General features: G+C 27.2%; 1 protein-coding gene across 2 annotated transcripts in view; it reads right to left on the reverse strand.

Moving 5' to 3' along the window:
* Nucleotides 1–11503, reverse strand: part of LOC100209499 (adenylate cyclase type 9) — a 33584-nt gene extending 22081 nt beyond the window's left edge. Inside the window, exon 1 of one of the 2 annotated variants that reach the window (XM_065812671.1) lies at nt 11116–11503. The gene's annotated coding sequence lies outside the window, so the exon portion shown is untranslated. The remainder of the gene's footprint in view (nt 1–11115) is intronic. The other variant, XM_065812674.1, reaches the window with a different exon arrangement.
* Nucleotides 11504–13720: the final 2217 nt, after the last annotated feature.

The following is a 13720-nucleotide window of genomic DNA, read 5'->3' on the forward strand; positions in this document are numbered from 1 at the left end:
AGAATGAAACATTTTAACAGCAACAAAATGTAAAATATCCGAATTAAAATAAATAATATTTATTAATTCAATTTTTGAAAGTTCAAGCATAAACATTTCTGAAATGATAAAAGAGAAAATAAAAGTGCAAAAATAGAGTTAGTAATTTAAAATGGCATTATAAAATAAGAACAATTATATTAATGAAAATACTAAGAAACATTTTATAAGTTTAGAGGATGAAGTTGCTGCATTATATTGTGAGACAAATATTTCATAAGATGGGGGCAAGGATTTTCATAAGTTGTTCTTTTTGTTAAAAAAAACCAGCTTATGAAAACATGCGATCATATTTAGAAAAACTTCCTCTAATGAGCATGAGTATGAATAGTATCAACAACGTCATAAAATTACTAGCAAAAATAGCAAGACAAAAGAAAACGTCTTAAATGCAGTTAGTTGCTGTAAAAGCACTAACTACAGTTTGGATGATTTTATTTTCAAATAAAAATTTTGTAAACCTTATGTCTTCTTATTTGACTATATGTGACTATTAGTATTTATAAATATTATATCATCTATTTGACTATTTTTTTTTTTTTTTTTTGGCAGCTTGTGTTTTTTAATTTTTTCCTTTCTTTTTAGACTATTGGCAACTATTTTCATTTTTAAATAATATATCTTTTTTCTTTTCACAACTTGCATTTTTAAATATTATATCCTCTTTTTTGACCAAATGTGATTACACACAGTAGTGGTCGACGGCCCCTCCAGTTATCGACGTTTTGTCTCTAAAAAATATGCTGAACTAACACTAACTGAAGTGCCGAAATAGTGTCTAAAACAATTGTCTATTTTTTCTTTATACGAATAAACACATACGATAATTTGGAGCAAAGAAAGATCCGTAAATACCCTTACTTCTTTCGAATTATTTTTATAACTGTTTTCGGATAACCACAAGAAACGCATGACAAATGTAATTGACATTTTTTCTTTTTCATGATGACACGGAAACACATAAAATGCATGTACAAACTTTTAAAATCAAAACACTAAAAAGGGAGTAGGGTAGAAGAGGCGTTTAAGACTGGTAGATATTTATTAAGTTTTCCTGTATTCGACAAAAAAAAAGAAAAAGTTTACCATCATTACTTTATCGTATAAAAGGGGATCTTAACCACAATTTAGTATTTTATGTGATTTGTGCTAGTGATTTATGTGATTTGTGCTAGTGATTTATGTTTGAAACATTTCTATAAGTTATTGAACTTTATTCCAGTCTTCGACAACACCGCATTCTAGTTATCGACTGAAAAAAGATTTTCAATTTAAGTGGGTTTTTGAAGAGCTATCTTAAAAAAATATTGCTTTCTTGAGTGTTATGACTGCTACACAACAGTTTCCTTCGGGCAATTATTAATGTTCTGTAAAGTTCTATATGTACAATCATTAAAGATTGAAGTAATGCAATTCCAAACCTTGGAGTTCTCAAATAATTATCTAAATGTTTTTATTCTTATTAAGCTTGTTTATATTCTTCTAAATCTAAAAAAAGAAATTAATTTAAAGTAAAATAAAGTTAAGATGTCTCCTAAAATAAAAAGCTGCTCAAAAATGCCATTATCCCAATATGTTGAGGAGGATTATGATCCCAATATATTGAGGAGGATTATGATCCCAATATATTGAGGAGGATTATGATCCCAATATATTGAGGAGGATTATGACCCCAATATATTGAGGAGGATTATGATCCCAATATATTGAGGAGGATTATGATCCCAATATATTGAGGAGGATTATGATCCCAATATATTGAGGAGGATTATGATCCCAATATATTGAGGAGGATTATGATCCCAATATATTGAGGAGGATTATGATCCCAATATATTGAGGAGGATTATGATCCCAATATATTGAGGAGGATTATGATCCCAATATATTGAGGAGGATTATGATCCCAATATATTGAGGAGGATTATGATCCCAATATATTGAGGAGGATTATGGCAATGAAGTTCAAGATGTTAAGAGGTAAATTTGGCATTTTTAATGTCGTATTAAATAAATAATTTTATAATCAGTTTTGACTGTACGCAAGTAGATCCTATTGGGAAGCCAAAACCAGGTCTCAAACCTTATAAGATAAATATTGCACTAATCTTATAGTATCACTGAGAGCAGACGCAACTATACGTTTGTAAGTTACATTTACTCATTAAACTCTCAAACTATTATTTAAGATTTAAAAAAAAAAATCAATGCCATACAAACATTCAATCCATTTATATTTGTACATATTTTAACAGATATTCATTTGGATGCAATGACTCGGTCATTAAATGCTTTCATTTAAAATTATTACGTTTTCCCACTAAGAAATAATGGTTTATATATTTACAAAGAAGAAACTCAGATAATCAATGAGCGAAGAAGAAATGCGGACAATCAACGAGCCCTCTAAAAAGAAGAACCCATGTAAAGAAATGAAGTCATGTAGAAGGTAATATTTATATTTCCTTTAAATTCTATTGAGGTAGCATAGCCTGTATTAAGTTGTGTGTATTTTGTAAATGCTTGCCATGACACTCCATTTTAATATTGTTTTCTTGCATTTTCAGTTTCTTTTTTTCTATAGACACGATCAAGGAGACTTTCTTACCTCTTTCTGTCTTAACTCTACAAACATCACTTTTTAAACAAACAGCTGTAATTGAAAGAAACTATTGACGCCAAAGACATTCACAAACAATTACGATTGCAAAATGCAGAAAAGAAGAAAAACATACCAACGGCTTATGTTAAATGAAAGACAAGTTGTGGTGTTAAGAAAATCACAAAAATAATGCAGAAAAATACTGTATCTAACCATAGTCATAAGAATGCATAGTCTGGAAACACGGACCATTTCCATCGTTTTTCGATTTTAACTTGAAAACTGCACAACGACCTGGCGAACCTGCACAATTTTAAAAAATAGCATCTTTTAACAGCAATTTCGAGACAAATAGTTATTTGGAATGATTGTTTGACGTGGTTGAAGGGGGATTTTTGAACAATGACAATAACTTAGTTACAGATATAGGTTCTATTGTTTCTGGTATCGATATTAATAGAGATAATGCCGAACAAAATGCATGCATTCAGTGTCTCAAAGTTTACAAGACAATTAGAGGTTTAAAGAGACACATTGCATCGAAGCATATTTTAGAGAGTTTTGAAATAGGTTCTTCCAAAATTTATAATACGGAGAACTCTTCTAACAGATTGTCACCACTAAAGCTGAAAAGCATTGTTGAAGAATGTGCAAGTTTATTGCAAATGGACATGTGTCTGCCATTTGATATAAGAAAACAGTTCTCATGCGAGAAATTTAGTTATTTAATAGATGATGCTGAAAATCTTTGGCAAATGTTAAAACCAATAGTATAAAATTTAAAGGCAATAGTAATTTTATCAAGATTATTATGGGTAATCTTGATAAAGTAAATCACTATTGCGAAAATCTACTAGCTTCACACTTCAGTGATCTAACTTTGAGTAATACACTACTGACTGAAATGTCTTCTCTTATATTAAATCTTTCTGATATAAAACCAAATATTATTGAATCTGTAAATACAACTCAGGAAATAACTGATATAGAGAGAAAGAGTTTGTAATATCTTATTAGATATATTTTTCAGAGAGTGTATACTAAATTTAAAAGTAGCAAAAATGTATGTAAGTATAGCCAACAGTGTGTTTCAGTTTTGCTGCGCTGCAGGGTTATGGAAGATGATACTCATACACTTGTAAATATTAGAGATAGAGGGGGTTTTCGGAAAGTAAACAATATAGTTTAAGATCTTTTTCTGACATGCGAGAGTATTTTTTGTAGAAAAACAACACAAGTTTTTTCAAAACTAGATCCTGAAGTTCTAAACGAGTCCATGTCAACAAATTATATTTTTTATCCCTTTATAAACAAGTTTGCAATGATCCAGAACCAACTGAAGTTAGTAAGAATTTGCTAGAGCACTTAATTACATTATTTTTAAGAGTTCGTTCATTTTCTTATGCCAAAGATATTATTGAAAAACATAAGATAACAAAGAAAACCTGCAAGACTCTTCATTGCGATGCGAAATAAAGAAAGCAAGTGAAGGAAATTGACATAAATATTGAACATAAAAGGCTATTTTTATAGCCACATATCTTTTTAAAACATTAATGGCATAAAACTACTTTAATTCTGTTTAAAATTTTACTTAATAGTTACTTAATTTATTAATATGGTACTTCAATAAACTTTTTGTTAGCTTTTTCTTGTAAATCTTATAGTAAATTCAGGGTTATGATCAATTGTGTTTATATATATATATATATATATATATATATATATATATATATATATATATATGTATATATATATATATATATATATATATATATATATATATATATATATATATATATATATATATATATATATATATATATATATATATATATATTATATGTGGTATAGTAATCAGAGGCGAATCTACACCTCTGATTACTATACCGCATAGTAAGGGGTGAATCCTCAAAAAGTACCGACTGGCTTCTATGTTGAAAATTGCGTAATCTCAAAAGAACCAGAATTTCATCGAGATTTCAGAAGTAATAATGGTTTCAAATAAAAATGAATCGCCTAAATTTTATATAGGAAAAGCAACAATTTTTAACTAAAAATTGAAAAGGTCGTTTTTTATCAAATTTTGTTTGAATTACTTTTTTTTTAATGCTTCAGTAGAAAGATTATGAATTTTGAAATCACTATAAAATTCTGGTTCTTCTGAGATCAAGGTTGATATACTTTAGATGAAAAAAAAATTCACTGATATATGGGAGCCAGTGTGTAATGAAGGGTCATGATGGGTGACCTTTTACAAAAATTAAATAAAACCAATGACTTTTCAGTTACTTTCAAACCAAAGTTCATCTGTTTTTTATATTGGAAACTGGAGATACCAAAAAGTCAACACCCTAATATATATAGGGTAGATTAGGGGAATATGAGTACTTTATGCGAAAATTGCAATATCTTCAAAAATAATTATGCTAGATCCAAATTTTTTGCGAATAATCAATTTTTAGGGATTCATATTCATGATCCACTTAAATATTTGGACACCCAAACTTTTTTCTTAAAAACACAGAGGTTTTAAAAAAGTAGCAAAAGTGCTCATATTACCCAGATCACTTGGTAATATGAGCACTTTAAATTAGCTCAAAAAATTAACATTAATTATGTAAATACCAACCTGACAATTAGAACTAATTTTTGGAATATAATGATTCGTTATTAACAAAACCTATCATTATCATTAAAAGATCAAATTTTAAACCACTTTTTGTTGAAAGAATACTATTATGTATAACTCAAACCTTTGAACGATAAAAATTCAAATTTTTTGAATTTAAATTAAAGAAAAATATTTACCATTGATAAAATATTAAAATTTTTAACTATGTTTTGTTTTTATTTAAAAAGCAATTATAACCACTGCTGTTTCAGGACTTAAAACTAGGTAAATTCAATGAAAAACACTGGGTAATTTGAGCATGCTCATATTACACAAAAATCTTTAAATAAAGTCAAAACTAAATGTCTCTATGCATTGCTTTTCAAACAAAAATGGATCGAATTTTTAGATAACATATTTTCCGTAATGAAAAAATTCATTATTTTAGCACCAATATCTCGCGCCACAGATTTATTCATGCGTGATGATATTATTTTAACAACCCAAAAAGTTTAACAGCGTTTTAATTAGATGATAGCCGCTAATTACTGCATATAAATTTACATTAATTGTGTTGATTGCTGTTATGACCATATAAAGTTGATTCAAAAAATACAAAGCAACTTTAACTTCACTGCTTACATCTAAGAAATCTTTAAGTAAGCTCATATTACCAAGGTGCTATAAGCTCATATTACTCTCTCTCTCTCTCTCTCTCTCTCTCTCTCTCTCTCTCTCTCTCTCTCTCTATTTATATACATATACATACATATATATATATATATATATATATATATATATATATATATATATATATATATATATATATATATATATATATATATATATATATATATATATATATATTAGAATACTAATATGTCTAAGGAAAATTTGTAGCAAAAACATTATCAAAATAAAAAATATAGATATTTTCTCAATAAAAATTACCCAAAAATTAATTAATCGTTTTTTCTTTATTTATAATTATGGTTCATTATTTCATTATTTGTCATCTGTTTACTTTGTCATTTACTTTGAACTAGGGATGTACTGAAGCCAGCGTCAGTTTTTGCCGAATCATTGGTTTCGGCGAGTTTTTTTAGGTAATTAAAGGTAATAAACAACTGTTATATTAAACATAAAATAATCTTATTGTTTACGACATAATTACTATAATTCTACTACTTGAAATTTGCTCCTTTACTTTGAATCCTTGACTTATGCCGCGGCCTACATAGTACACATTGCAACGTGCCGCAAACTATATTGTAACTTTTTTTTTACTTGCTTATCAAAATAAATGGGTGCTTTTTTATATTTTATTTCAGTTTTCATAATTCGTATTTATAAATACAAAGATAATGCTTGTCTAAATATTGCAATGATGCTTGAAACCCGTTTCAAATTAAATTTTTAAAATAAACGGATCATAGTATGTTTAAGGAAATTTTTTATCAAGAGTACTATCGCTTTCATTCAGAGTATTAAAGTTTCTGATCGTGATGGTCAAATCAAAAAGAAAACTATTAAGCATGGACAGATTCTTTAACCAAATGGGTACAAATGAAAATGCTTCACAGGAATGTGAAATTACTTATTGAGGGGAAAAAAATATAAAAGTACAAATCCAAAAAGAAAAACTTAAATTCTAAAAGGAAAATGGCACGAATAAAAAATATTTAAATAAAATTGTTATTTCATTTATTTATTACAAACTTAATTGAAAATTGATGTCAATTTTCAAATCAATAAATTTTCAAGTTAGTTATTTTCTATTTTCTCTATTTTTTCTTTGTTGCATTCAGCCCTAGAAATTTACTTATAGATATGCACACCAGAATTGCCTGCAGGCAAAATTATATAATTTAATTATATTATATTTATATAATGTAAAGATGACTGCAAGCAGACACAAACTATACACAAAAAGGCCGTGTCTTCCTGTAGTTACAGGTCTGGCTGCATTTAATATTTTTAATTTTTAATGCACCACATAATTATTTATCAACTATAAATGTTCTTTAACGTTTATAAGTAGAATTCTTTTTCTACTTTTTGTTCTTTTTTCTTACATTCTTTTTCCTTACTTGATTAAAGATTTAAAATTTTAGTTTATATTTTAATTTGATTCATACTTTTTTGTTTCAACATGGACAAAGTCAACTTCTACTTTAGCCTTCCAGCATTACCTTAAAATGAATGCAATTATAATTGGTGGGATGCTTACAACTACAACTGCTCTGATAAAGACACTAACAAGAGGGATTTGGCAACATTCTCAATGAAAATTTTGTGCGTACCTTTTCATCCGTTAAAAGTGAAGGTCTGTTTAGCACATCGGGAAACATATTTAAAGCCAAAAGAAACATGCTGTTGTTTGAGCATGGGTTGCGCTTTTAAATTATAATTTGCCTGATTTTTAACAATAGATAATTTAAATTTTTTTAATTTAAACGCAATAAACTAATAAATATAATAACAATAACTTTCCTTACTTGTAATTAGTAATTACTAAATAGTAATTTTATTATACTACAAAGTGCAAACTAATGTATACTAAACATTGTTTATAATATAATTTTAAAGTTTAGACTTGATTATGTTGACGATAAGCCAAACTAGTTTTATAATTCACATCCTGATTCAATTACTAATTTTTAATTAGTAATTACTAATTAGTTAGTCATTTTTTCCATATAAAGTGAAATACCTTGAGCGTTAAAATACATATAATTGCAGTACATATATTTTGCAATATGCAGTACATATCATAATTACAGTAAAATGTTTAAAAATATTTTTCAACAATTAGTATTATCTCTAGTTAGCTAGACGTAAGTGCAAAAGCTTCGGTTCCGGCTGAAGCTTCGGTTTTGGTAAAATGACTTCGGCCGAAGCTTCGACTTCGACAAAATCTTAGCTTCGGTACATCCCTACTTTAAACACACATTGGAGTTTTTAGTATAAGCTCTATTAACAAGACAATATTTTACGCTACGTGCAGGAACTTAACAGACAGATAACATTTTAATATCATTTATATAAAAACAATGAAAGCTTTTTTAATGTATGTTGCGCCTCAAAGTATACGATCATATCAACAAAAACATGTTAGCAATTTAATTAATAAGTCTTTATAAACCTCCAGAGCAAACAATCAAGTCTCTCTAATGCAGCTATACTATTCTCTATGACCCATGCCAACCTTTAATTTATTTGTAAGTCATGATAAAATATACTTTTAAATATTTTTTTTTTAGGTCTAAGCTTTTTTTTGGTGAAAAATACAAAAATTAATGACAATTGTTCAACTTTGAACATTGCCTCTAACGCCAAAAATCTCCAGCTGAAGTTAATTATAAAAAAATAACTGTTTAACTTAATATAATAAGTAATCATATAATACTTTCAAGGTATATATTATTAGGGGTATAAATATAATTATTTATACCCTAGTCAACCTCTTACAATGATGCAGTTGTTAACAAACCCTTTCTCAAAACAAATGGTTTTAGTCACAGAAAATTTAAAGTTTTAAAGCATAAATTATTTTAAAATAAAAATAAAAAAATTTGGTAATTAAACTTTAAACTCTTTTAAAAAAACAATGACAAATTTAGATAAATAATGTTCTAAAAAGTTAAAAAATTCCTCAAAAAAACATTGAAACATTGGTGAAATTCTCAATCAAATACAGTTTGATAAAGTCAATATTTCCATATAATTAACTCTATTAGTTTTCCTAGTAGGCACCGACGTCAAAACGTCGGGTGCCAAGCTTATTAATTGTTATATAAAGAATTAAACCACATTTTTTGCGCATACAAAACGTACAAAGAAAATGAAAAGAAACAGAAATTTACGCATGCGCAAGTTAAAACATAACAAAAAAAAATCCCAGCCTGCTCTAATTTTTGTAATAAATAGCGTCTAGGTGACTTAATATTTATATATAAGTGAAAAAAAATATGCAAATAGATAACTATTATAATACTAATTGAATACTTATTATACTATTATATGCATCTATACATACTTTTTGCTTATATTTATAGAGAGAAATTCTGTCTTAAAATATTAGCAATTATATTTATTGAATATTAATAAATAACCAACTGTATTATTTAATTTTGATTGAAATAATTTGTCACTTTGTGAGAAGAATGCATCATAATTTCTTATCAGTTTTCATGATTTAAGATTTTTTGATCTCCATATAAGTTTGAAGATATAAAAGAACCGAACGCATATGGTGTACTTTAAAACATTAATTTCGTGCGTGCTACTTATTGATTATATTATTTACACCTGTATATATTGTATATTATTTACACCTGTATATATTGTATATTATTTACACCTGTATATATTGTATATGTGCGTGTATGTATATATAGATTATTTACACGTGACAAAGTCTGTTTTCATATTTTCTAAATTAAGTCAAGATATTGTGTTCTTGCTGTAGGATAAATGAATAAAAGATGTACGAGTATAAATGAATAAAAATAACATTTATTTATTGATAGTATGATAAACATTCATATATGAGTAAAAATATCACTGATAAAATGAGGTAAAAAAAAATCGAAGAAACATTTATGTACCATTGTGACAATGGTACATAAATGTTAAAGTAAAAATATCACTGATAAAATGAGGTAAAAAAAAATCGAAGAAACATTTATGTACCATTGTGACAAAAAAATCGAAGAAACATTTATGTACCATTGTGACAATGGTACATAAATGTTTCTTCGATTTTTTTTTACCTCATTTTATCAGTGATATTTTTACTTTAACATTTATGTACCATTGTCACAATGGTACATAAATGTTTCTTCGATTTTTTTTTACCTCATTTTATCAGTGATATTTTTACTCATATATGAATGTTTATCATACTATCAATAAATATATGTTATTTTTATTCATTTATACTCGTACATCTTTTATTCATTTATCCTACAGCAAGAACACAATATCTTGACTTAATTTAGAAAAAAAAACGTTGCATAAATATTTTTTTTATTTCAACGTTTTTGTAATGTTTTTGGCATTTTTTAAGCATAACTATTCACATTATCGATAAAATAAATTGTAAAAATAAATGAGCGATTAGGCATTTATTTAAAAATACCCAATCAATTTGTTGAACAGTCAATTGATTTTATAACCACTATTCAAATTTGATTGAATAATAATTGTGAAATGAATTGAATGAGTGAAAAGCAACTATTGCGCAATAGTTAAAGCGCTGGCCTCTAAATCAAAAGGTCCAAGGTTCAATAACCGCTCAGACCATAAAATAGAAAATCGGTAAAGATTGTGGAAACATCTTTACTAAATACTTTTCCAAGATGCTCTGGATTCGATCGCCAAAAATTGAAAACATCAAAGTAGAATCGAAAGTTGAACAAAAAATAATAATTTAACAACAAATGATGAAGTGTAATAAATTAGTGCAAACAATAACCAATTAAAAACGATCATTAATAACAATCGATAACAATAAAAATCAACAGCACAAACAATTATTAGTTAAATTAGAGGGTAAAATAAGTACGAAAACGGGCAAAAAATTAAAATAATATAACGAATAAAAATAACGTTATAAATAATTTTTTTGAAATTTTGCCTTTGTTAATACTAGTTTCTTGTTTTTTGTTTTTTGTTCATTTCTTATTGTTTTTTATAATTTAATCTTTGCAAATATATTATTGCTTATTAGAGATTCAACCAAAAATCTATTTTAAATCGGTCATGAAAGCCTTAATGATGTTGCAAGAAATGCAAGAAAATCCTGCAATTTATATAATTAACATAAATGACAAAATTTATAAAACACCTTGAATACCTTGTCTTTTTGAATTTGAACAAAAACGCCTTTTTGATTGGGTAAAAACGTAATCTTTATTGTAAAGATATAAACAGCATGCGTTAGCACGAATGTAGAAAGGTTAGCATATCATCTTTATTTTTTACATTTTTCAATACCAAACAATTAATGGTAAACAGGTTTCGCAGTACATGCATAATATTTAGTATTACATTATTCAGGAAAAAATTTTCATACAATTCATTCACAAATATTTTTTATTAAAAGAGATTTGTTTAAAAATCGATTTTCATCTATGTATTGAGTTGTTAATTAAAGTTGTTTGTATAACATAAATATTAATTAGTTATGTTTATTGAAAATAAAAATACTAAAAGAATGATCGAAAATTTTATTTTCCAGTTTTGTTTGCAATCTACGAATCGGCTTTCAATAAACATTTCAGTTTTAATGCACAGACAATAAAACCGCTGTGCAAAACAAAAACGTTCACTAAAAAAAATATATACAATAGTAAGAAAAATGGTTCTAAATTATATGAAGAAGTGGGAAAGGCCCAAAGTATCATTAATCAACTTCACTTTTTTAAAAAACTAATTTTGTCACTTTTTTACCTAAAAGATTTATTCCATTAATTATCTTATACTACCGCAGATTTAGTTCACCCTAATATATATACAGCGGAGAAAATAGACTTAGCCTCACCTTTATTTTTCGTTTTAATTTAACAAAAATGGAAGTGAAACAATTATAAAATTTACTTTATTTCTTATTATCTTCTACTACAACTAAAAAGTTTATAAATTGGTATGTTTAATTAATTACAAATGGAAAAAAAATTAAAAGCATTCAATTTATGGAGAAAATAGAATTAGCCTCATTTACGTTATATACAATAAAATACAGAAAATATTTTGTTTTTACACTCATTTAATATTTAGTATTGCTTCCTGAATTTTTAATGACTTCAAATATGCGACTTGACATACTAGTCAAAATATTTTGGATAATTTCTATAGATATTTCATTCCAAGCTTCTCTGATACGAGTTTTCAGCTCCAAGGTGGGTTCAAAGTGCTCACCATTTTCATAAACCTTTCTAGAAAATATTCCCCATAGATTTTCAATTGGGTTAAGACCTGGACAAGATGCGGGCGATTCCATTACGTGAATATTTTTTTCTCTAAACCAAGGTTTTGTAAGCTTTGAGTTATGGATAGCATCATTATCTTTTTGAAAAGTAAAACCATTTAAAAAAGTTTTCACCCATCAATTCCTCACCATGTTCAAGCAAACTTATTTCTAATAAACTAATGTAGTCATGTGAATTCATTTTTGTTGAAATCCATGCCTGTGGAAGTTTTTCCGCGACGGAAAAAGCCCCCAAAACCTTGGGGGCTTTTTCCGTCCACAGGCATGGATTTCAACAAAAATGAATTCATCTTTCTCTTTTCAAAGATCATGATAGTAACATTGATAGCCATCAGGACCATCTAGATTGAACTTTTTTTCATCACTAAAGAGAACTTGATGCCACTCTTCCTGCCAAGACATGTGTTCTTTTGCAAATTGTAATGTAACTTCTTTAAGACGAGCAGTAAGTTTTGATTTTGGTTTACGCTTTTTCCAAACTGTGTTTGGATCTTCATGTAAGATTTGTCTCACACGTTGAACAGATCATCACGAATTTGAGATGCAGTCGTGTGCCGAGCAGCAGCATGACGTACAATAACTCGTTTAGTACAATTATCAATTTTACGTTTGCCACCACTTTCCTTATAAGCTCCATAATTAACGCCAATCTTGAAGTAATTATTAACCACTTTTGGAGATCTTTTAATTTTATTTGCAATTTACCGATTAGATAAGCCTGTATCTTTGTATGCTTTGATTACAGCTAATTCTTCCTTCGTTAAACGCTTACCATGTCCCATTTCAAATTCAGGTATCAAAAACCAAATGTTAAAAACTTTATAAGCACTGATTTCACAGTCTTTGTTTAACTTAGTCAAAAATGCGTATCACCAGATCAAGTTATATACATTTTATGGTTTTATAAAATGTACCGCAATTTAATTATGCTATATTATAATCTAAAAAGTTGTTGTTTGTAACAATAATTATATGTGTGTGGATGCAAAAGATGCGCCACTATATATATATATATATATATATATATATATATATATATATATATATATATATATATATATATATATATATATATGTATATATATTCTGTAGTAAATCTCATTTGCAAAACGAAATAAGTTTTTTAACTGACATGTTTATAATATTATAAAATGGGTACGATGAGAAGCAATGGAGAAATATTCCACACCGATTTCATTAAAGCATAATAAAAATACAATTCCATCAAAATGCAATAAAATGTAATAGTGTCTTACAATGGGTATCAGGCCTTTCACCAACACTTTAAAAAATATTCCAAAAAGCAGGATACAGAGCAGTATATAAATCAAACCCAAATTTAAGACATTTAATAAAATCAAAAAACAAATCAAAACCAGGGGCGGATCCAGCATTTTTTGGGCATTGAGATAGTTAACTTCCAGACATGGAGCAAACTCCAAACATTTATATGTTTATACTTATGCCAAAT

The sequence above is a fragment of the Hydra vulgaris genome, chromosome 12 (assembly GCF_038396675.1).
Source record: "Hydra vulgaris chromosome 12, alternate assembly HydraT2T_AEP".
NCBI classification, from domain to species: domain Eukaryota; kingdom Metazoa; phylum Cnidaria; class Hydrozoa; order Anthoathecata; family Hydridae; genus Hydra; species Hydra vulgaris.